Raw genomic sequence first — 26,809 nt, 5'->3', positions numbered from 1 at the left:
GACTACGATTTAATCGAGTGTTTTGAGGTCTGGCATGACTCCCTAGTTCGTCCAAATACATTACTTACAGCTGCTGAAATGCCTCTGTTGAATAGTCAAAACAGTGAGAAAATGTCATGCAAATGTTATTATGCTACTCCAGGAGTAAGGAGGAGCAAATGAGGATACCCAGACCACGTTGCAGGCTGCGATATTAGGATACAGCAGCCAAAATGGTGAAACAGACACGTACACTTAACACTAGGTTTTAATTCACATGACCTTTCTGTATTTGCTGGGTGGCTATAACCCACACTCTCTTCCTCAGCAATAAATCTATCTAAAACGGTTTGGATAAAGTATAAAAGGATGCTTTCTTTAGTCATTGTTGATCCAAGTCCAATAGACATTTAAACCTTTTAATCTATTTACATTAAGTGAATAGTGAGGTGTAGATTCCCCTCAGGCCTCCTGCGTATTAGGACAGATTATGCAGCACACTCTGATAACATTTCCCAGTCTCTCTTTATCAGCTACTGCTGTATATGATATATTGTTGGAACACCCTGTACTTCTGCATTCATGGATGTTTTGATCATCTAGATCAGGTCTTCTCAAACTTTTTCTACTGGGTTTTACCAGCCAGAACATGGTGGTGGTGGGGCCTCACCCTCATGCTCGAAGTCCATGCCAAAATGTAAACTATTGCTCAATATATCTTTCATGTGTCCCTTAAACTAAATAATTAATTAAAATAAAAATACAAAAAAGAAAAAATTAAAATAAGCACAACCAAAGATTGCTGCAGCTTATAAACCATGTGTGTCAAAACTGCCTCCCCATCTGCAACTCACCAATATATAGGAGTTGACCCATTCTTGATCCCTTTCTGTTAGTTTGGCCAGGATCTGTTAGGTAGGGCGGAGATCTGTGGCCGTAATATTGGCACAGAAATGCGTCCGTTTTATATTCGTATAAAACCAGCCTTATGAGCAGCAGCCTTCTGATATAAAAGGAAGAAAGCCACAGGGAAAACAATTGAAGGTTACAGCAGACACAGGCTGTCATAAAACAGTCAGCTAAAAGCTGACAAACTATTGGGAATGAGTTATTTGAAATTCCTCTCTCTATTATGGTCTCTATTTTCAAAAATGGAAACTTTTTTTCTTCAACAGTAGAAACTTTAATTGTTTTTAATTTTTTTGCATTAAAGGGTTACCCCACGGAAATGATTGTATTTTATTTAACCTAATGTTAAAAACCAAGTATGTTTGCAATTTGAATCCATTAAAAAAAAAAATCTAAGAGTGCTAAATTATCTTACATTGGTGTCAGTGGTAGTGGCCCCTGGAGATTCTTTTGTCCCCGCGTTATTGGTCCCCTTTCTTCATTGGCTTCTGGTGGACACACTTGTACAGTATCTCCCTCACTACCCACTAGCTGAGCTGAACAATGATCCTCGTGTGAATTGGTCTGTGTCCTCTCCGATATTTCTTACTCACTTGTTAGCGGAGACTCAGAGCTGTCAGTATGTATTACTGCGGCGCTGTGTGCGCCAGTCAGTGGGATCTCTAATATTTCATATTATCCCAAGTACAGAATACTGAGTCTGTATAAGTACAGGGATTACTTTTCTCGGCAGGCTGTGGAGAAAGACAGCACTGCCAAGCGACAGAGAACTGCGAGGGTGGAGCTACTGAGAGCCAGACGTAATGCACTACTAGGAGTTGTAGCAGGAGTGGAGGCACGTGTGCCGCGCTGCTGCCCGCCCACAGACACTGCTCTGTAGAAGGAACACAAATGGTGAGAGAATCATCCATAAATGATCCAAAATCGAATTGTTTTAATAATAATTAATGATCAGCAAAGGTTTGCTTTTTTTGTCTTTGTTTCGTGGTATAACCCCTTTAAGCTAATTTATGTAAAAAATATTTTCCTCAACTATCAAAAAACCTCTTTAATAATTCTTTATATATACTTTAATACATTTTAAGGGAGTACTTTTACACAATTTACAAATGTACAATAGCTTATTACCTCCAAAAGTACAATTTAAGCACCATTTAGGATAAGGCTGTAGTCACACAGTTGTATTTATGGTTCATTTTTCCATTCATATTTTTTTGGAGGGGTTAAAAGGGTATAGATCCCAACCATTTACCTTTTTCTTTTCAAGTTCTTTTGACTTAAAAATAGGAGGGGAAAGATGGACCCGCATAAGCTTGTAATTTATTCACTGTTGAAGCTGTCACGTTGGGTACGTGGACCCACTGGGCCGTACCGCCTTAACAGTATGGCAGCTGGCCAACAGGACACAGGTCACAGTCTATAGTTTGTATAGTGTACCTGTGGTAGCTCGGACAGTAGTAAGACAGGCTCGGTTGGGACTTGGCAGCAGGCAGGTGCCAGGCGTGTTATACAGCACAGCACGACTTCAGCTCAACACGGCACTTGACCAGGATAGCATGGGATACAGGTTACAGGTAGCAGGTACGGGAAACATTGGGAATTGAGAAACACTAGGAGACCATTTGCTTAGGCAAACTTAAGGTAAAACAACAAGGCTCAGGCAAGGCAGGAAGGGGCTGGGCCCCTCTTATAGTCCAGGGTGCTCATGGGCTAATTTTGACTTTAACTCAGGTGCGCGCGCTGGCCCTTTAAGAGCGGGCATGAGCGTGCGCTCGCCCACTACGAGACCCGGCCGAGGTAAGCAGAAGTGAGCGCTGGTGTCTCCTGAGGGGGAGGCTGGGGCCAGCGCTCGCAGATCCATGGCTGCGGCCGTCAGGAGGTGAGTGAGCCTGATGGCCCGCGGCCATGGGCATGACAGAAGCATTGTTCCTGTGGTTAGAAATATATGGGCTTGCTATAAACAAACAGGCTTTAGAATAATTACGGGCCTTCAAGCTCATACCACGTAACAGTCGATGCATTGAAGTGACACGATGACGTAACTGCATCATTCGCTACCTCAAGAAAGCACATGGAAATTTACATAGTACAAAACATTGACAGGGGACAATGTAGTCACGTAGATGTATCATGTGACACATTATCCTTATAGCTATTCTTAAGACTGTAAGGCTGGGTTCACACGACCTATTTTCAGGTGTAAATGAGGCGTATTATGCCTCGATTTACGCCTGAAAATACGGCTCCAATACGTCGACAAACATCTGCCCATTCATTTGAATGGGTTTGCCGACGTACTGTGCCGACGACCTGTCAAACGATGACGCGTAAAATGACTGCCTCGTCAAAGAAGTGCAGGACACTTCTTTGGACGTTTTTGGAGCCGTTTTCTCATAGACTCCAATGAAAACAGCTCCAAAAACGGACGTAAAAAACGCTGCGAAAACGCCGTGAAAAAAGCGAGTTGCTCAAAAAACGTCTGAAAATCAGGGGCTCCGTATTTTCCCTTGAAAACAGCTCCGTATTTTCAGAAGTTTTTGGTCACTACGTGTGAACATACCCTAAAAGAAAAATCCAAAGCAGCACAGTTGCAAAATATATGTAAAAGTAATAAACTTTAGGGTGCACGCCACAGGAGTCCAAAAAAATGAAAATAAATCTAGTGGGTTTATTGTAAAGCCTGTATAGATTTTATATGGCGGGAACCATGTAGCATTTAAGCAGAGAGTGAATTACAAACGTATATAATACTTTTATATAGGCTTAAACAACACTATGCAGTATTCACCTAAATACCTGTTTAATCATTGGACATCTTAATATGCAAATGTCTCTACTTATAATAAAATAGAAAACATAGTGATGTTAACAGTCGGATTCTGAAGAAGACCTCCAATAATGTGAATCAGTTTTCCTATTTAGGTATTTTAAATTAACCAGATGTACACATGTCTTTTGTATATAAGGTGTTTGTGTGACCCTTTTATAAGGAGTGGTTATATAGAAGCTATAATACCTATTCAGGATTCCTGCAAATACAAATTGCTTTTCTTCTGCTCAATTTCAAATATATTCAAGTTTCCGCACATCTGCCATTCTGTATCCCTTCCAAACAAAAACCTGTTTAAATCCTGCAGGTGTGACACGCTGGGATGGAACATCTGTGAGTTATAAGCGGAAGTGATAGAGAGCACGTCTGATGAGATCAGCTGCTCTCAACTAGTGCATGGCATTTGTACGCCTTTGCAAATTCAGCAATTACTCTGAATATACAGCTTTCAGATGAGTACTTTCTGCAGCTGCACCTCGCTGATGCTGGGCATGTGTAAGCTGCATTGATTCTGCTGTGTGAGAGCTCTCCCACGACCCCTTGGTGAATTTATCCCTTGTTCCTACAGCCTTTTTCATTACTGTTCACTGCACAAATGGAGCATTTTGTAGTTTCCGCCCCTTGACAAAATCGATTTCCTAATAGGCAGATGACTGATGCCTTAAGTTAAAAGGCTGAAATGTCTGGCTTTATTAGTTTGAGACTGTATAGCATTCCCAAAATCCAGTAATTTTAGAAATTTTAGAGTGCCCCCCATATTCAGTCACACTGATAAAGGCTTTGATGCACATACACACAGAATGTATTAAGTGTTCCAGTACCTTATGACAATGCCATTTAATATGTTAAATATAAAGGGTCACCACCGGCTAGTTTTTGTTTCCTGTATATTAATATATATGCACGCAAAACAGACACGGTGAAGAGATTACCCTTTGTGAGTCAATTTCATAATTACAATTCTAAAATCTTTGGAATTATATGCAAAAAGTGGAATATTTTGCGTATGATCTATCCCACTCTTCCTGAATTTAAAACATCACCAGTAAAAAAAAATTTAGACGTGGAAAGATGGTACGAGTCAGAGCTGACTGTTTTATTCAAATTAAATGTACAACAAAAACATTTATGTCTCCTCCTCCCAATGGTACGTTTCCATTTATGAACTGTGCACAAAGCAACAGTGACAGCCATAGTATCAATATTTTACATCCCCATTCAGGCTACGATTCCATGTATTTGGGGTATTTATTGAAATGTCCATACGGACTGTGTTATGGGGAAGAGAAAATTAAGGACCGTATGCACATTCCGCACAAAACAATGAGAACTTCCAGTACCTCAACATTTTTCTGAATTTGGTCACGCACCTAGTCATAAAAGATTTCAGGTTCTGGAACACAAGCACGCCGAGGGGGTAATCGTCATAAGCGACTTGGGAGGTGTTGTGGATCGATTGTTTGAACACTATGTGGCCCAATGGCCTGAATTGGGATTTTAATAACTTATGTATTATTCATTTTCTAGGGGGACATTATATATTACTCTATATGGGAATTTTGAATTTGTAGTGACGATGACCAGGATTGGCAAGAATGCAAATTTTTCTATTTTGATTGCATAAATACTTTGTAATATGGCTTGTACTTATCTCCGCCTGAGGAAGGATCTGGAGTGGTCTTATTCGTATTCTTTATTTGACCTTGTTTGCAGACTCGATATGTCTCACTAGATGCAGGCTAACTTACCAACATATTTTTTGTATATTTTGCGACCTCTGACCCCTGCTACGTTCAAAGTTTTCTGAATGTACCAACTTTTTTATACACTTTTTGACTCCCCTGATGACTCCCATGAGGTAAGAAACGCTTTGGGTATAGTAGGGTGTTGTATAAGGGCCCTATAGTGTAGTGACAGAGGGCTCGGTAAGCCAGTCTTACCCCTATAGGATCAGTGACAGGACTGAATATCTGTCCTGTTGTTCGTTTTAGGAATAGGGTAAAATAGGGCAAGTTGTGCTCCTTCTCATTCAGACTTCCTGCTGTTTCTGTACTCTGGAGCCTTCATGTGACCAACTTTGACAGGTGACAGGGACTGTTTCTACACAAAAAGTCTGATAAGATCCACCCATTTTTTCATTACATGTCTTTTCTCTTGTTTTCTAAATATATTGAGCTGTACAGGATGATTTGATATCCAAATTATAGTAGACATAAGTTTCCAGGCTTTAGAAAATATATGGCGCGTTCCAATAGGGTGCTAATATGTTATGCAGCCAACTTTATATGTGTGTTGTCTGTATTCTACGTCCAATATTTTAATGATTATGATTAAAGTATATTTTTAGTAGCTACCGCTATGTTTTGATAACATACTCTTTGAGATGACTGGCCGTACATGGTGACATCTATGTGCATGCCAATTTGACGAGCTTGATAAAGTATTGTTGTAGGGCTCATTACTGTGTCGGATCCTGGAAGGATCCTATAGTACTCTAGTAGGCTAGCCCGGTCTTGTAAATGCAAATATCACATTTGCATCCATACTAGGATATATGGATACGTATTTATAGACAAACCCTGCCTCGTTTCCCCTTAAGAAGCAGATTTGATTTTATCTCTGAAGGTCCAAAATTGCAGCAGGTTATATTAGTAATAAGACCACTACATGTACACTACATGTCACATATACAGAATGAAGTTATACCTAATTACTGATAAAGCCGCCAGAAAGATTCAATTTACTGTAGTCTAATAAAACTTTTTATACAGTTTGTTTTAATACAATTAAATGTCGTATCTCTAAATGAATAAATTACAATGGATAATGCTGCGTATCTAATATGTTTTCAACCCAATGGGAATTAACAATTGGTTAGTCCCAAAACACTTAACGTTTTATCTTTCAATTTTGTATGTGAACAAATAAAACAAGCCTAATTTTTACATTTAAAATTATTAATTAGAAGTTTTAAGACTTGCTGATCTACTGTGTATTGTAAATGACAATATAATAAATAATGATATTTCATAAATAATTACCTAGATAGAGATTATGATAACTGTATAGACAATAAATGTCTAATTAAACTATTATCCTCTTTTATGGGAGGTTTACCTGGTGGGAGGCAAATGGCTTGATTACTAATGCAAGACATTAAGAGCAATACTAACATATTTTCTGAACCTCCCCTATCTGATTTGGCCCAGGATGAAAGCTTTCTCATTATTCACAATAGCTACAGTGAATATTTTAAAGCAAGATTGTTTTGAGTTCTGTCATAATATGAATAGTTTTACATGTTTATTTTCTCCATTATATTATGTTCTTTCATGAAAGGAGAAACTTGCATTTTGTTTTAACACTCCTGATAAGAATCTGAAAGGTGTCCAGTGATAATGAATGAAATATGTATACCAGTGTTTGCAATTTAGTCCAAAAGATCAAGCTCACATTTTCTCCTACTCTATCTAGGGGAATGAGGAGCCATTTAGTGCAGCAAGTCAATGTTCACATCATAAAATTTCAGGTTTTGTTTTTTTTACCAGTGAACTCTACAGTTTACATTAGGGATGGCATCAGGCTATTCAAATGCTTAGTGCCACACACATGAGAACAGCTGTGCAGACTAATTCACATCTGGAGCTTATCACCTATGCTGAATTCACTTAGAAATATAGTAGGACATTGAGGTGCAATGGTATGAAGATTTAGTAAGACAGTGGCAATATTATAATGTTGTTCACTTAGGGTTGCCAAGTTTAGAAAACCCTTTTAATAAGCCCTATTAGGGAATTCAGTATTAATAGATGGGGCTCCTCTGTTAGAAATCCCCATCTCTTGGCGAGAGTGGAGAGCAGTCACGGAGAGCGTCTTTCACTCTGGAGGACCTGTCCCGCATTACACCAGCAACCCATTGATTTGAATGGGCAATGTTTAATGCTTAATTTCCCCTGTGATCGTGATGCCTGGAAATTACTGCCAGGTTTTTTCGCAGGTTACAACTGATCGCTGGGGATCCCAAAGCGGGACACTTTGTGATCAGCTCATTGTCAAGGGACCCTTCTAATTAGTAGGGATTACCCAAAGCGGACAGCGCCTTTAACCCTTCCCCTGACAATGACGTATGTCATACGACCTGGCAGGGAGGCATTTTAGTAGTCAAGGACATATCTGATATGACCTTGCTACTAAGAGCTTTAACTCAGGCTAGATCGCAGCAAGAGCAGCGACCTAGGTCTTGTTTAAAAGCTTAGAATCTAGCCTAAGTTAGAGCAGGTTGAATATATTTGCAGTTCTCACTTAATTCCATTTGAAGTAATAGAGGGGGGGGGGACAGCGGGGGACATGATGGCAGTGATAAGGGGGAGGAGGAGAATCTGTGATCCTCCTGTCCATGTATAGCTGTAGATGACCCCAGGGGGAGGGGTAACATGAACCTTTGTTTGTGTTAGCACTGCTCTTATCAATCAGAGAGCTTACTTGCGCTCTGTTTGACACACATGGTGGTCTTTTTAAAAAAAATAATATGTAGTGAGCAGATGAGCAGTAGCTTATCTAATCACCCCTCCCCCCCTACGCCTAAATAGTCCGGTTATTGACTCCATGACCCGGGCGTTAACCAATGTCCGGATTGTGGTGTCAAATAAATGGCACAAAAAATTTTCACCACACACACAAGCATCAATAATGTTTCTACATTTTACACTGAACCTAGCCTATCCAAATTGGATCCTTAGTGTAAAATACGCTGACCACTTCTCTAGTGATAACCATTACACTCTACAGTCATAGCGATAACGATTATCATGGAAGAGGAATTTGTAATACATTTCTGACAGATGGAAAAGATTTCTTTCAGTCAGAAAATACATTTTAATCCACTGATGGTCACCAACTAATTCTACAAAAAAAAAACAGTATTAGTTAACACGTTAGTTAACACATTGCGGTCAATCTGTTTATTTTGCCGCTATTTTCACAGAATCGCAGCAAAATAGAGCATTTATTTTAAACCGCGGCAAAATTTTTTTTTTTACCATAACCTGTTGACACAGCCTTAGAGTTTGTATAGGGGGATGGAAAATAATATATCTATATAATGCACTATTTAATTTGCATGCAATATTTGGTTGGCGCATTCCTGCGGTTTAGGTGTTTCTTTAACACACGCGCCTGTGAGCGAAGACATGTGTGGTATGTATGAACTCCTCACATCTTACAGTTCTTTGCAGAGTACATTTTGTCTACATAAAGTTGAATTTTTATTCATTTTTTTATTATTATCACTGTTCGAAACAAAGTTGCATAAAGGTGGTTATGTGTAAAAATGATGTAGTTGTATTTTTATACATGGTATGCTGTGCGCTCTCAAAAAATTTAGATTTTGGTATCATAAAAGCTGTTTGCTGAGTGCAGTATATACAGTTGTGGATGATGGTCTATTATTGCATGATCTGTTTCAGCATTTTTGAGAGCACAAGCTTTTGTTGATGTAGACATTTGTGGTATATATGAACTTTGGTTTATTATTTTTACATTTGTTTTGTGTAGTGAATGGCAGTTATGGAAGCAGTGTACTATAATTCATGGTCGGAAATCACAACTCAGAGCCATAGAACAGGGTTTAGGGGGCCCCGTTCTACAGATAGGTGCAGGTCCAAGAGGTGGGACCCGCATCTATCTGACATTTATGACATGTACTTTGGATATGTCATAAATGTCTCTGATGGGAAAACCCCTTTAACTAAATCCTCAAATACTTAGCTTTCTAGGACAAGTCTCCTTCCAGACGTAGCAGAAGAAATCTGCCATGGATTACCCTGCAAATCTTTGTCAATTCCACAGCAATATTTTATCCTTTACATTTCATCCTATACATTAAAAGGGTGAAATCCGCAGCTGTTCCGCAACATAATAAGCATGCTGCAGATTTGAAAGTCTGCAGAATGCGCATATTTCTGTGAAAATGAAAACACCATCCACAAGTATTGAAGTATTGTACATGAAATTGCAGCGGATTTGCGGTGCAGAAACCACTCTGCAAGTCCACGGCAAATCCTCCTTATCTGAACATGGTCCAAGTGTAAGTAAAATTTTGTTGTGCTGTTTCTGGGCTATTATTTCCATTAATTTCAGATGCAAAACCATTATAAACAAAAATATGACTGGGCCTTTTGTCTGTTTTTAATTGCTACAGTCATAAGCAGTGCAGTAGTTATAAGAAGTTATGAGTTACCTTTATCATTTAATATATTTTAAATACTCAGTACACTCTTGCATGCAAATATCATAGATTTAATGATTGCTCACACAGCGTTTTTTGGCAAGTGAGAGAATAGTAGTAAATGTTTTCGGTCAGAAGACCTTCATCAGATCATCTGACTTCCAGGAGCTGGGTGCAACTATGCTTTAATCCCGGCATATAGGTAAGAGCGATGTAATAGCTTTCAGGAGGCGCCTCTAAGGAGCCGCTTTTAGGAGGCAGTCAGACGATCTGATGAAGGTCTGCTGATCGAAAATTTTTACCTTTATTATCTGATTTGCCAAAAAAATCTGTGTGATTAATCATTAAATCTATGATATTTGAATGCATGAGTGTACTGAGTGTTTCAAATATATTACTTTTGGGTTGGAAACCCACAACCATGCACCTCAGAATATTCGGAATGCTGTGCTACATCTTAACCTTTATCATTTAAGTCTTTGGTCTGACAATGGAGATAATAAATATATTTAATTAGGTCTTTTTATTTATGTGAACAAATTACTCACACAAACAGTCATGAGGCTGGCAGGAGATATCTACTCTAAGAATCCCACAGAATAAAATGCCAAAGAGAAGTGGTTATTTATGGTTGTCTGGGAAATGTTATGCCACGCTGAATGCACTTGGGCACGCAAATCATCAAGATTGGCTGCTGGCAGCTTCCTTTGCAATTGCCAACCAATAACGTCCCAGATGTGCTCGATGGGAGACCAGTCTGGAGACGCTGCAGGCCATGGTAGCACAGTTAGGCCACGCAGGCTGCTCACAGTAGCACGAGCAACATGCTGCCTGGTGTTGTCCTGTTGAATAGCGGCTTCTGGTACACTTTGGAGAAATGGCTGTATCACTGGTTCCACGACCAAATTAATGTAATGCCGAGCTGTTAGTGTACCTGAAATGAAGACTAGAGGGGTTCGGCTACCGTACATTATACCACCCCACACCGTAATCCCGGGAGTAGGACTGGTGTTACGTTCCCTTGTGAAGGCTTCTTCATGGCGTTGCCTGTGGATCTCCAGACTAATCTCCGGCTATCATTGTGTCTGAGACAAAAGCAAGACTCTTCACTGAAGAGTATAGACCTCCATTCCAGCCTCCATTGCTTTCTTGCTGTGCGCCATGATAGCCTTTGAGAGCGGTTCGGTGTGGTCAATGGAACACCTATAGCTGGACGTCTGGCACGTAGCCCAATGTTGTGCAAACAACTTCTGATAATTTGTGCCTACACTGATTGCCGCCCTAGGTTTGGGATGTGACGTCCAACTTCACTAGCAGGACAGAATGGATAACTACGCGCCACTACGTACCATTCTTCCAATCAGATGATCTGTCCACGTAGAGGTTTGCCTCCGCGCACCTCTTGCTGTCACTACCTTTCGTTGTGGTTCTCCCAAACTCTGAGACGTTGAACAGTGCTGACATCTCAGCCTAGGCGCTAGGGATCTGCCGGAGTGATAAACCAAGGTCTCTCAGTTCAAGGATTTTGTCCCTCTCAGTTTGCGACAAGTGGCGATAACTGTCACGTCGACAAACAAGAGGCATCACACAATCATCCCATAACACTTGATCCGATTTTTGAGATTTGTGGCTAAAAAACGTTGCTTTTAATCTGGCTTTTATGCCCCTCTCACATGCCACAGATTGGAGTCAGGTACTTCAAAATTTTATCATCTTAGCGGAACCTGCTACTTCCTCGATTTGCATAACCTTATGGCTTGCCGTTCTTGGTGTTGCAATTTCAATATTGAGGAGTGTGTGTGTGTATATATATATATATATATATATATATATATATATATATATATATGTGTGTGTGTGTGTGTGTGTGTGCGTGTATAATTATACAATATATATGTTTTTTTTATATATATATATATATATATATATATATACACATATATATATATATATATATATATATATATATATATATACACATATATATATATATTTATATATATATAATACCACAAAGATGTCAGCCGCACAGCCTAAAGAGTGGTGGATGGGTGCAAGCCCGCCAGGTTCACGACCATAAGACCCAAACAAGTAGATCCAAAGAATCAGTGCTTTATTGGCCCATTAGTAAATGCAACGTTTTAGCTCAGCACAGGAGCCTTTCTTGCTTGAGAAAGGCTCTTGTGGTGAGCTGAAACGTTGTATTTACTAATGGACCAATAAGGCACCACCACTTTTTTGCTTATATCTCTGGAGTGCTGCCTGATTGTTTGGCTCTATATATTCCAGAGGCAGGATGATTTCAGCACGGGGGGTACGGCAATACCAGACCAGGAAGAAGAACCTCCAGACCTAGTGGTGAATATTTTGTCATATATGTTAACTGACCCACAGGTTAAAGTGCTTAATCGTGGCCTGTCTTTCTGTCCAAGTAATCCTATTGATTGGTTTAGGTTAAATCTAGATCTGGAATGTTTTTTTTAGGTCATTAAGACTTAAGGTATATTTTTCTGAGGAATCTAAATTTGTGAATAATACACCTGTAGCCTCAACCAATGAGATGTTCCACCTTAGGGACTATGGGTTATGTAATATGAGTAAATTCCAGCCTCCCCAGAATATCCATGCTGTTGAAACTTATATTTAGTTTGTTAAAGAACAGATAGATTCTTTGAAGAAAATGCAGAGTAGCCAATTTAATCAAAGAAATCTGACACGTTCTGAAAATTTGGCACTTAAGGAACTAATGGATAATAGTGATCTGACAATTAAACTGGCGGATAAGGGAGGTGCCATTGTTGTTATGGACACCTCCCTCCTAAATTCACATATATACGTGAGTTGGATAAGCTGATTACCAATGCATTTAAGAAAAAAATCATTGAAAGAAATTTCTGTGAATTTTTACAGGTAAAATTTCCTGTCACTCCTGTACTCTATCTCTTGCCAAAAATTCATAAGGATTCCACCCGTCCCCCTGGACGTCCTATTGTGTCAGGGAGTGATTCCTTGTTTGTCCCGGCTGCTATGTTCATAGACAAAATTCTTAGCCAGTTTGCCATTGGTGCAGACTCCCACATCAGGGACACCTCAGACTTCCTGGTCAGGATTCAGGATCTTATGATCCCTGACCAGTTGGTTCTGGTTACCCTTGATGTGGGGAGTCTCTATACTTCAATTGCTCATCAAGAGGGCATTGATGCCTCACTGTTATATTTGGAAAAGTCAGACTTTTCTGAGGACAAGTTTGGGTTTGTCAGATCACTATTGGAATTTATTCTTACGAAGAATTACTTCTTGGTAGGAGATACATTTTATTTGCAGAAGAGAGGGACGGCAATGGGGTAGAATATGGCCCACACTTATGCAAACATTATTATGAGGCGGATGGAGGAGGACCTTGACTATGTGTCCCACCACTTCAGTCAAGTACTGCGGTGGTGCCGATACATAGACGATTTCTTCCTCATCTGGACCGGCTCAATTAGTCAATTACAGGAGTTTGTTACATTTCTTAATGGTTTAAATTCTACAATCTCATTCACTATGTATTTTTCTACTGTTGCTGTTGAGTTTCTGGATACTCAGATTTCAATCTCTGATAATAAGTTAATTTCTGATCTGTTTTAAAAAAAAATGGACAGAAATAATCTCTTACATTATACCAGTGTTCATCCGAGAACAATGTTGAAATCACTGCCTTACAGCCCGTTGATCAGAGTCAAGAGGGTGGTAAGTCAAGAAGACAGACTATCCTCAAGACTCGACCAAATGTGCAAAAAATTCTCTGATCTGTCATGTTTTGGATTTGAACAGACGGAAAGTTGAATTGTGGATAGACAGGACCTCCTAAGTGGGAGGTTAGCTAAAGATAAGAAGGTCCGGTTACCATTTATTTCCACTTTCTCCACACTAAGCCCACAAATTGGTGAGATCTTGAGGAAAGACTGGAAGGTACTGAGTAGAGCCTTTCCAAGGATAGTTGAATTTCAGGAGAGACCTATGATGGCCTATAGAAGAGGCAAAACGATTAAAAATAGTGTGGTTAAGGCCGATATTGGGTCAAATCGAAAGAGTCAAATGTTTTTGGCTCCCCCGAAACATGGCTGTTATCCATGTTTAGGATGTAATATCTGTGAGAATATGATCAAGGGTGGTTCCTTTAACCATCCACAAACTGGTAAAGTAATAAATATCAAAGTTTTTTTTACATGTCAATCATCCTTTGTTATCTATCTTCTGAGCTGTCCCTGTGGTCTACACTATGTTGGTGAGACCACAACAGAAGTGTGCCTCAGGATGAGAAATCACAAATCTAACACCAATACTAAGAGACAGGATTTACCTGTGTCAAGACACTTTGTTGAAAAAAAGCATAGTTTGTCACAATTGAGATTCAGAATCATTGATTTGGTGCCTCAATTGAGACGCGGTGGTGATAGAGGTTTGGCTCTCAAAAGAAAAGAGCTAGAATGGATATATCGGTTGCAAACTATGTCTCCAAAGGGGCTAAACATAGAATACCCTTGTGGCCCACATATTTAATACAGTGGGGGGTAACGTGCCATGAAGCCCGGGGGACATGATCGGTCTACGCTCTTGATAGTATAGTTTGTGTCTTTTATGTATATATGGTCTGAGGTCCTATTTTGACCTCTTCTGTACATATACATTTTTATGTCTAATTTTATTATGTTTGTATTCACAAATATTGTATATAAATTTTTGTTTGTCTTTTTTTACACTTTCTAGATACACAATTGTATGTCAACCAATATGAGGGATGTTGGAAAGCAGCAGAGGCCCATTTATTGGGATTATAAAGTCCCATTTGAAATATTCATCAGCAGATCTCCAATATATTCAGCCTGGAATACAGCGATGTAGTATATTAAATATTTGTATATTTACTGTACAATGAAATCTACAGTGGAATTTTTCCTCTATATTTTGAGCCATGTTTTTTCTCAAAAGTGAGCTTTCATATTAATAATAAACGCATGTCTAATATATGTGGAGTATGCGGTTTTCCCTTGATAAGGTTATTTGGAAATATTTTATATCCCTGTTTGGGATGACAATATTCCCATATATTATGTCAGCTCTATGTGTTCGTATGGTGACTACAGTCACATTATACTTACTTAGGACATGATTTACTTTGGGATCTAGTGGCTCTGAAGTGGAGTTAAATTTCCACTGATAGTTTTGTCACTTCTATTGTAGACACTATGCTGCAAAATCCATTAAATCTTTTGGATGATGCATTATGATGTCCACTGTATGTTCTGGACTATGTCCAGTCATATTTATCACAGTTTCTATAATGTATGTATCCTAGTTTCATTATTACCGCCATTGGCGCATGCGCAGTAGGACTGCAACGCAAGTTCCGTCTCTGCACATGCGCAGTAGTGATTTTCTACTCGATGCGTTCCGCTGGACTGAATCTTGGAGCATGCGCAGTAGATGCGCGCGGATACTACACGCTGACATCCCTGAGTCTGTATACATAGATCGCTAACAGTAAGTTCATTGCTATATGTAATGATTTAATTGGCCTCTGCCTCTCTCTTATTCATCCTAATTGCCCCTCTTTACAATATATATGATATATATACGTTTCACTTATATGCATATTGTATTGTCTATGTATGCCTATTTATAGAAAAATATGTGCACTTTATGATAAATTTTTAAATATATTGGGAAGTATATGTCTATGTATTTAATTGGAACTGTACGTTTGATGGTTTTATTGCTGATCAATGTATGCTCCTCCTATTTATAATTGGCACTGCATGGAGATTGTATGTTCTCCCATTCACTCTGTGCTTGTGTGGATTTCCTTTGGGAACTCCGGTTTCCCCCCAAACTCTAAAAACCTTCTTATAGGCTTCCTCTGAAATTGGCCCTAGTGTGTATGTGTGTTTAAGAAAGGGAATTCAGAATGTGGGCATCATTTGGAACAGGGACTGATTTGAGTGATGGTAATTTATGGATAGTGTTGCAGAATTAGTTGGTGCTTATAGGCAACAGGAAATTAATTAAAAAAATTGCACCTAGAATAAATGGGAGTTGCCGAGAGAACTCGAAAGACCCTGTCTAGTCTACACAGAAAATCTGAGAAAATCATCCTCAAAAAACAGGAAATTGTATCCCATTATGTGTGGCTATTCAGATAATTGAAATTTTTCAGGAATATTATAGTAGTAGTCGAATAAAAAAAAGCAAAATTAAAAAAAACACTTTTTTTTTAATTCATTTTTAACCCCCCCCAAAAAATTGTTATAAATTTTTTGATAATACATTCTTTTTAGGTTAAGACAGGACAGGGACAATACTGGCAGTTCATATCAACCTTAGAGGTCTAAAATGTTAGATATTTTCCTTAATCATTTTTCATTTGTACAAAATAAAATTTGGAATGAAATGAATGGGTTAAGCTATAATGTATGCCAAGCACGTCAAATAAGCCTAAAGAGGAAAAAGTAATGAAGGGTCTTTAGAATTGTTAATGTACTTTGGCAAGACTGGAAGTCTGAAATTGATGTGGTTGTTAGGTCACTCAGAGTAACATATGCTTTTACTAAGCTATAGTCTTTATTTCTTTCCTAATCAGGCATAAATGCTCTATGCACTTTTACGTTTGTCAATTCTCTTATTTAGGTAAGGGGATTTCTAATGCTGTATTCTATGGTATTAAATAATTTTACTGGGTAGAAATTACCATGAGAGACCTAAAAAATTAACTTTTCCTATATTTCCATAGTATTAAAAAGTAATTGATTTTTTATAAAGCAGTCATATGTCATAAGAAAGGAGCCATGTGAGAGATATCTAACAAGAGCAAAAAATGCTATTAGTGTCATAAATAACACTGTAACAGGTACTGAACAACTGGAAATAATGAAGTCATAGTAATACATTTTTTAAGAAGCAATTAATTTATTGCAATAATCTTGGACGTATTGTACCATTTACTCTATTTTATAGGAATGATTTTATTTGAACTAATGATACATATGGAGTAGACTTTTGTGTGAAATATGTGGTGCACTATAATGCACTCGTTCGTTTTATAGCTAACTGAACTTAATGGACAAGGTTTAATGACCACTCAGGTTAGGGATAAATCCTGATAAAGATAAGTTAAACATTCAATAAAGAGAGCTACCCCTCTGCACACGTTCCAATTGCTTAGAATGCAGTGCTAGTTACCAAAATTGTGCGCTTGTTATTAAGGTTCCCCTTCAGATCATGTTTATGCCGTATATTTATTGTGTACATCGGGATAGCTCCCAATTAGAGATGAGCGAACCGGGACAACCGAACCCGGTTTCGGTCCGAACATCCGGAAAAGTTCGGTTCGCAGCGAATCCGAACTTCACCGGGTTCGGCCGAACCCGTTTTGACCGAACCCGGTCAAAAATATTATACAAATCGGCAGCCACTTATCTCTATCAATCACTGATAGAGAAAAGAGACTGCTGATTAAAAATAAAATAAAAAGCATTTCATACGTACCCGGTCGTTGTCTTGGTGACGAGTCCCTCTTCTTCCTCCAGTCCGACCTTCTTTTCTGACGCGGCAGCCTGTGATTGGCTGCAGAGGCCTCTGCAGCCTGTGATTGGCTGCAGCGGTCACATGGGCTGTATCGTCATCCAGGAAGGTCGGGCCAGATGTCGAGAGGGACGCATCACCAAGGCAACGGCCAGGAGACCGGACAGGAGGAAGCAGAAAGTTCTCGGTAAGTATGAACGTCTTTTGTCTGTTTATGTGTGTGTGTGTGTGTGTGTGTGTCTGTGTGTATATCTTGTTGTGTTTGTGGATATATGTGTGTTTGTGTATGGTTGTTTTTTTGTGTGTGCGTGTATATATGTGTGTAGGTGAGTAAAAGTATTGTTATTGTTCACATTGATAACTGTTTTTTTATGTTGTTGCAGATTTTGATGTACCGATTGGACTACATCTTCGATTCGTTGGACTACTGCGTAGATCTAAGTTTTTTCAAATTTTAATAAAATGGTTAACGAGGGTTTTGTTGGGGATTTCTTATTTCAATAAAAAAGAATTGTCTTTGAGGTTTTTTTTAAACTTTATTAGTGCCTAGATAATGGCAGTTGGCTGATTGACAGCGTCCATTATTAATGCGGTACTTAGTGTTTAGCCGGTGCAGAGGCTAGCACTAACCACCCATTATTACCCCGGTACCCACCACCACCAGGGGTGCCGGGAAGAGCTTGGTACGATCCAGTACCCGACCATCTGTTGTGATGGTCGGGTACTGGGGCGGCCGTAGGCAGGTATTATGAGGCTGGGAAGGGCCAAAAACAGTGGACCTTCCCACCCTTGTAATGCTAGGCTGCTGCTGCTGTGTTGTATCGGGCTGGTTATAAAAATGGGGGGGACCCCCACATCGTTTTTTTATTTTATTTTAACAAATTTAACAATAGACGGGTCCCCCACATTTTTAATAACCAGCCATATACAAGGCTGCAGCAGTCTGGCATTACATGGGTGGGAAGGGCCACTGGTTTTGTCCATTCCCAGGCTAATAACACTGTGTTGTATGTGGCTGGTTATGATAAATTGGGTGGAACCCCATGTCATTTTTAAAAAAAAATGAAAAATTAATAAACAAATAATTTAAAAAAATGACGTGGGGTCCCCCCCACTTTTATAACCAGCCAGATACAACACAGCAGCAGCAGCCTAGCATTACAAGGGTGGGAAGGTCCACTGTTTTTGGCCCTTCCCAGCCTCATAATACCAGCCTGCGGCCGCCCCAGAGCCCGACCATCACAACAGATGGTCGGGTACTGGATCGTACCTGGCTCTTCCCGGCACCCCTGGTGGTGGTGGGTACCGGGGTAATAATGGTGGTTAGTGTTAGCCTCTGCACCGGCTAACACTAAGCCTCGCCTTAGTAATGGATGTTGTCACTCAGACAGCGGCCATTACTAAAGTGGTAGTAATAAAATTTGAAAAGAAAAGACAAAGATATAGATAAAATATTTTATTGAAATAAAGCACCCCCAACACAACCCTCATTAACCATTTTATTGTAGAAAAAAAAACCGTCATCTAAGTAGTCCTCGAAACCGACATAGTCCAAACACAGAACCTGTAAAAAAAAATAATAAAAAAAAATGAAATAAAACATGTCGTAGGCTTAGATTCAGTTTAATGTGTGATCCTGACTGTTATACGATGTTTAGAAGCCTGCCGCGAAGTTGACTTAGATACAGGGCGCCAGCAGACAGTATCATACATGGCCATACAGACATATATACAAACAAACATACATGCAAACATACATACATACATACATACATATATACAAACATACATACATATATACAAGCATGCACATATATACATGCAAATATACATACATGCAAACATACACACATATATACATACATACATGCAAACTATCATACATACATACATACATGCATACACACACACATGAAAACATACATACATACAAACAAACATGCAAAGATACATACATACATATATACAAGCATGCACAAATATACATGCAAACATAAATACATGCAAACTTAATTACATACATTCACATATATATAAACATACATGCAAACATACATGCAAAAATAAAAACATGCAAACATACATACATGCACATATATACATACATACATGCCAACATACATACATGCCAACATACATACATGCAAACATACACACATGCAAACATACATACAAACATACATACATGCAAACATACATACATGCAAACATATATACATGCAAACATACATACATGCAAATATATACATTCAAATATACATACAAACATGCACATATATACATACATGCCAACATATATGCAAACATACATGCACACATGACAACATACATACATACATGCATACATACATACATACATGACAACATACATACATGCAAACATACATACATGCAAACATACATACAAACATACATACATGCAAACATACATACATGCAAACATACATACATATATACATGCAAATATATACATGCAAATATACATACAAACATGCACATATATACATACATGCCAACATACATGCAAACATACATGCACATATATACATACATACATACATGACAACATACATACATACATGACAACATACATACATACATACATACATGACAACATACATGCATGCCAACATACATACATGCCAAAAAAAATATATAATACGTTCATACTTACTTTCCTCCTGTCCGCCCTCCAGCTATGACGTTTCATCCATGTCGCAGCTGCAGCCTGTGATTGGCTGCAGAGGCGGTCACGTGGGATGAAGCGTCATCCCTGGAGGCCGGCCTTCTGACGTCATCCTGACGTACGTGACCGCCACTACAGCCTGTGTTTGGCTGCAGCGGCGACATGGATGAAACGTCATCGCTGGAGGCCGGACAGGAGGAAAGTAAGTATGAACGTATTATTTTTTTTTTTATTACATTAAAATTTTATTTTCCGCGCGCCGAGCATGTACTGTCAAGGTTGCTGAAAGAGTTACTGCAGCCCATTAACTCTATCAGCACCCTGGACAGTAGCATGCTCGGCGCACGGAAATTACAGGTTCGGTCCGAACTAGTTCGGTCCGAATCTAACTTTTTTGTGAAATTCGGCAAACTAGCCGAACCGAACTTTTGATAAGTTCGCTCATCTCTACTCCCAATGAATACGAAAAACGTGTTCATAGTGCTCAATTAGTCTGATGGAGGCCAAAAGAGTGTCCTTTTCGGTGTCCGTCTGGCCGGTATACGTCAGTATACGTTTGTTTGTTTTTAAGGATGGAATAGCGTTGTAGACTATGCTATTCAATCCTACGCTATTCTCATAGTATTTGTTTTTTTAATATGGGAGCCTGTCACAAAGGGTCTGTGGAGCCAATGGGCCGTACTGCCTTGGCGGTAAGGCAGCTGGCCAACAGGGAGCAGGTGAAAGTCTATAGTTCGTATAGGTACCTGTGGCAGCTCAGACAGCAGCAGGGCAGGTTCGGCTGGGACTAGGCAGCAGGTAGACGTCAGGTGAAGTGAAGCAGGTCAGACGTGGATACAGCACGACACGATTTTGGCACAGCACAGTGCTAGACCAGGATGGTATGGAATGCAAGGAACAGGAACTGGAACAGGAACAGGAACAGGAACAGGTACAGGAACAGTAACAGGAAACACACTAGGAGGCCATCACATAGACAAACTAGGAAACAACAAGAACAACGCTCAGGCATAGAAGCAGGGGCTGGACCCCTCTTATAGTCCAGGGTACTCACGGGTCAAAGTTCATCAAAAGATCCAGTACACGCGCTGCCCCTTTAAGAGCGGGCACGAGCATGCGCGCGCACCCTACGGGATCCGGCTGAGGTGCGTGGACGCGAACGCTGGCATCTCCTGAGGAGGAGGCTGGGGCCAGCACTTGCCAACTCGTGGCTGCGGCTGTCAGGAGGAGATTGGAGCTGATAGCCCGCAGCCACGGACATTACAGTATCCCCCCTCTTACGCCCCCTCTTCTTGGAACCAGAGCGAGAGAGAAACTTCTTCAGAAGAGCAGGAGCATTGAGGTTCTCCTCTGGCTGCCAAGACCTTTCTTTAGGACCAAACCCCCTCCAATCCACCAAATAAAAGGTCTTTCCTCTCACTTTTTTGGTGTCCAGGATCTCCTGATCCTCAAAAGTGTCTGGAGGGCCACTGAAGGCAACCACAGGGCTAGGAGTCTTGGTATAGCGGTTCAAGACCACCGGCTTCAGGAGGGAGACATGGAAGGAGTTGGGGATCTTGAGGGTAGGAGGCAGCCGAAGCTTATAGGTGACAGGGTTGATCTGCTGTAGGATCTCGAAGGGTCCGAGGAACCTGGGAGCAAATTTGCATGATGGCACCCTTAGTCGGATATTCCTGGAAGACAGCCAGACTCCCGTGCCAGGAAGAAACTGAGGAGGTTCTCTTCTGCTTGTGTCAGCCTTTCGTTTCATGCGGTCGACTGCCATCAGGATGGAGGATCGAGTCTGCTACCAGATCTGTAGGAAGTCTCTAAAGGTGGAGTCAGCCGCTGGAACCTCGAAAGTATCGGGCACCGGGAGAGGAATTCGTGGGTGCTGGCCGTAGACAATGAAGATCGGCGTATTCCTTGTGGACTCGTTGGTGTGATTATTGTAGGAGAATTCTGCCCATGGGAGCAACTGCACCCAGTCATTATGTAGCTTGGAAATGAAGTGGCGTAGGTAGTTCTTCAAGATCTGATTGATCCTCTCGACCTGACCATTGGACTGAGGATGGTAGGCTGATGAAAAGTCCAATTTCACACCGAGGAGTCCGCAGAGGGCTCTCCAGAACCTCAAGGTAAACTGAACCCCCCGATCAGACACAAAATGCTGCGTCAAGCCGTGCAGGCGGAAGATGTGCTGGATGAACAGCTTGGCCAGCTGAGGAGCAGAAGGAAGACTGGTCAGAGGAACGAAGTGGGCCATCTTCGAAAATCGATCCACCACCCAGACAGCACTGCATCCAGCAGAGAGAGGCAGATCCGTAATAAAGTCCATAACTATATGCTACCAGGGAGCTAAGGGCACAGGCAATAGCTGGAGCAGACTAGCAGATCTGGAGTGAACGGCCTTGTTGGCTGCACATACAGAACAGGAAGAAACTAAGTCCATAATGTCCTTGGGCAGCGTGGGCCACCAGAAATGATGAGCAATCAGATCCCGGGTCTTACGGACCTGCCAGTCTAGAGGAGTGTCCCCACCGGAGGATTCTTCCACGATCAGCCAGGTGCACAAAAGTCCTCCCTGGAGGAATGTCCCCAACTTGCAGGGGATTGACAGAGATAATGCAAGACGGATCAATAATATTCTGTGGATTCTCCAAGGTGTCTTCCATCTCAAAAGACCTGGACAAGGTCTCACATTGGAGCTCAAACAGGAACGTTGTAAAGAACAGTGACCACATGGCCTGACGAGGACAGTGACATCAAAAGCTTCCCCAGGGCTGGAGTCCACAGGCAGAGCAACGTGAAGCGCTCTGCCCGTGGACTCTGGGCCTGGGCCTCAAGCTCCTGGCATTACTGTCCATGTACATTACCAATATACAAACAACAATTGTACACTACCACAAAACAAACACCAATATAACTAATAAGGCTACATTCACACAGGATGGATACACTGCGTAAAGGTACACGTATCCACCCTGGCGGCTGCTGGGAATTTGTGGTGCAGTTTTTCGGCCAGAGCATCCGTTGCGGAAAACTGCACATTAAATAAAAAAAATACTTCCCCTCTGACGTTCTGCAGCCCGGCCTCAGAATTCCGGGTAAGTATAAGATTTTTTCGTTTTCTGAGTTGCGTTTTTTGTGGCGGTATCAACGCTTTTCTCCTGCAAAAAAAGCAACATCTGCTATTTGTCGCGGGTTTTACCTTCCCATTAAATCTAACGGGAAAAACCCGCAACACAAAAGCAGCGATTACGCAAATACAATTAAAAACCGCACAGCAGGCCCATTTGTGAGCGTTTTTTTCCGCTCATCATTTACTCAGCGTGTGGATGAGATTTGTTCAAATCTCATCCACTCTGCTGCTACTGTATTATGCTGCAGATTTTTGCAAAATCCGCAGTATTTACGCTATGTGTGAACTTACCCTAATACCGCCGGTAGCCATATAATATTCAGATACCAGTTGTATACAAGCGGTCTGCAGAATATTATCATGTTGCAGACCATACAGCACTTAGCAGATACATTCACAGGGAAAATACATAACAACTAAATGTAAAGAAGAGGCTGGACGCAGCCGCAGGGTTAAGGGAAGCCGGCATGACCGTCCTGGTAGGGAAAGGGTTAATGAGGTGAGGGAAAGTTGGGTTGGAAGGAGCTGAAGGAGGGACGGGGAGGAGTTAAGGGGGACGGGGGGGGGCTGTTACTGCGCTTCCCGCTGTTTCTCGGCATTGAGCCGGAAGCAGCGGGAGGAGTAACATAGAGTAAGCAAGCTCCCCGTTGCCCGGTTTTTAGAAATGGCAGAAGCCATTATGTTAGAGCGGCTGCGGGCCGCTGCTGTGCACCACGGTCCCGGATGGCTAGAGGAGACCGTGGCTGCAATAACGAGGATCCCGGACGCCGTTTCGCCACGTCGGGCACGGCGTTCGGGGTCTGTTGAAAGGGACAGGCTCCCCTCCCCCGGCCCCCTTACGAGCATGGCTATGGCGGCGGGGGGGGAGTCGGCAACAACCGCTCCTGCGCTGGGCCGGCAGAGAGCGGTGCCAGGGGTGACGGCGATGCAGGCTGGGTCGACCCGTCCCTCTCGGCGGTCCCGACCTCCAGAGCGCCTCAGTCCGGAGGTAGTCCCGCGGACACGGCGTCGCAGAGGGAGCCCGATCCCGGACGCTGCAGGCCAGGCAGCTGGGAGGACCGCCCCTTCCCAGGCCCTGCGTCCTGGCAGGAATCCCAGGCCGCGACGGGGTCCGGCGGTAAGCAGGGAGTCGCAGGCTGGGCTCCCTGTCACCCCTCCCCCATCAGATGGAAGACGTGGAGAGCAAGGTACGGCCGCCCCGCATGGTGATGTTCCGGCCAGGGGGCAGGCTTCGTCAGGATCGTCTAGACGGACGCCTAGAGCTGCAGCGACGTCGAGGCAACAGGTCCGGTCGGAAGTCTGGGTCCCGGCGGTCGGGCGGCAGGTTGCCGGCCCATTGGTCAGCGCGTCCTCATCCCCGTTCCGAAGAGGTCGTTGGGAGGGACAGTCATCGGCGAGAGAAGAACTGGAGGAAGGTGAACTGGACGTGTATCGTCGAGGTCAGGATGGTCCGGCTGACGGGAACACAGCGCCTGTGCAGCCCGGTGAGTGTATAACTCCATCATTGTCTTATCCAGCGATTTTTATGTCGGGTGTCGGCGGGGGGGCTGCTAGCATTGCATCGGGGGCTGGTAGTGGCGCGGGCGGACGCGACGGAGCGGGTTTGGCAGATTTAGTGGGTTGCTTACGGGAGCTGGTGGGGCGCCTGGATAGGGCCGCGGCGCCGGTAGTAACGGAAGTGTCTCCTGCGATAGTTTGGGAAGGCCCCAGGGACGTGGGATCGTTACAGGCGCGTCCTGCGGTGGCGGTTAGAGAGGCGGTCGCGGTGTCGGTACAGACCGAGGCACAGAAGGACGGCGATCGAGTGCGTATGGACGATCGTGCTCGGGGGGAGGTGTATGTTTGTTTTGAGGGTCCGTTGGGTGCGCATTTAAAGCAGGAGGTGCGCGATCGGATCTGGAAAGACGAATATGTTGAAATTTTTTCTCTCTTGCCGCTGGCTAAATTTAATTTGGATAAGAGCAAGCGGGATGAGAGTAAAAAGGACGAGGAGGAACGGCGGCGGTATAGGCTGATCCCGCAGACGTTCGTTAATTGGTCGCAGGCGTTCGCCATATTGGCTAGTGTGATAGGGGAAAAGGCGCCGGAAAATTGTTCGGCGCTGTTTTGTTATTTTGATGCCATTGGGGAGGCTCATAGGGCGTATGGGGGTCAGGCGTGGCTGCGATATGATGAGCAATTCCGTCAGCGGAAGGCGGTTCGGCCGGCGATTCGGTGGGACCAGAAGGATATTGCTCTCTGGTTACGGGTTACGGCTCCGGTTAGGCAGCCCTTTCCCGGGAGCGGTGGCCAGGGAGGCCAGTCTAGTCAGAGTGGACAAAGCGGCGGGGGAAAGGCGGGGTTTTGCTGGCAATTTAATGAAGGTCAGTGCAAGTTCGGGGCCACGTGCAAGTTCAAGCACGTGTGCTCCGAGTGTAATGGTGCATCACACGGGGCGGCAAAATGCCTGCGAAAAAAGAGGTCAGGGAACCAGCACGGGACTGGTCAAGGGGGTGTCGCCGGTGAGGGTGGAAAGGATGGCCCCTTATCTAAATGAGTATCCGGATAGGGCGGCAGCTAAGTTGCTTTATGGAGGGTTTCGTGTTGGGTTTGTTATTCCTCCACCTCCTTATGAGGTTCCGGTTACGCGGAGGAATTTAAAATCGGCTTACTTGCATGCGGAAGTCGTGTCGGAAAAGTTGTTAAAAGAAGTTTCGTTGGGTCGCATGTCGGGGCCATTTGTTGAGTCGCCGGTAAAAGATTTAGTTGTGTCCCCTTTGGGTATTGTCCCTAAACGCGAGCCCGGAAAGTTTCGTTTGATTCAACATTTATCGTATCCCAAAGGTTCGTCGGTAAATGACGGGATTGATCACGAGTTGTGTTCCGTAGTTTATACCTCATTCGATAAGGCGGTGGGGTTAGTGCGGGCTGCGGGCCCTGGGGCGCTGCTAGCAAAAACTGACATCGAGGCGGCGTTCAGGTTGTTGCCGGTTCATCCAGAAAGCCAACGGCTGTTGGGTTGTTTTTGGAATGGGGCTTTTTACGTGGATCGGTGCCTTCCGATGGGGTGTTCCCTTTCTTGTGCATACTTCGAGGCGTTTAGTAGCTTCGTGGAGTGGGTAACGAGGGGGGCATCCGGGGTCGACTCGTTGATCCATTACTTGGATGATTTTTTGTGCGTTGGCCCGGGGGGTTCGCCGGTTTGCGGTAATCTGCTTCATGCTCTACAGAAGGTGGCGAGGGATTTTGGGATTCCTTTGGCGCCGGAAAAAACGGAGGGCCCGGTAGCGACGATTTGTTTTTTGGGAATCGAAATAGACTCGGTGGCAATGGAGTGTCGTCTCCCGGCGGATAAGTTGGGTGCTTTGAGGCTGGAGGTTCGACGGACTTGTAGAAGGAAGAAAATGTCGCTGAGGGAGCTTCAGTCGCTGCTGGGGAAGTTGAATTTCGCTTGCCGGATTATGCCGATGGGAAGGGTGTTTGGTAGAAGGTTGGCGGCGGCAACGGCGGGAGTGC

This window comes from Rhinoderma darwinii, chromosome 1 (assembly GCF_050947455.1).
Source record: "Rhinoderma darwinii isolate aRhiDar2 chromosome 1, aRhiDar2.hap1, whole genome shotgun sequence".
NCBI classification, from domain to species: Eukaryota; Metazoa; Chordata; class Amphibia; order Anura; family Rhinodermatidae; genus Rhinoderma; species Rhinoderma darwinii.
This window is presented reverse-complemented; position numbering follows the sequence as displayed.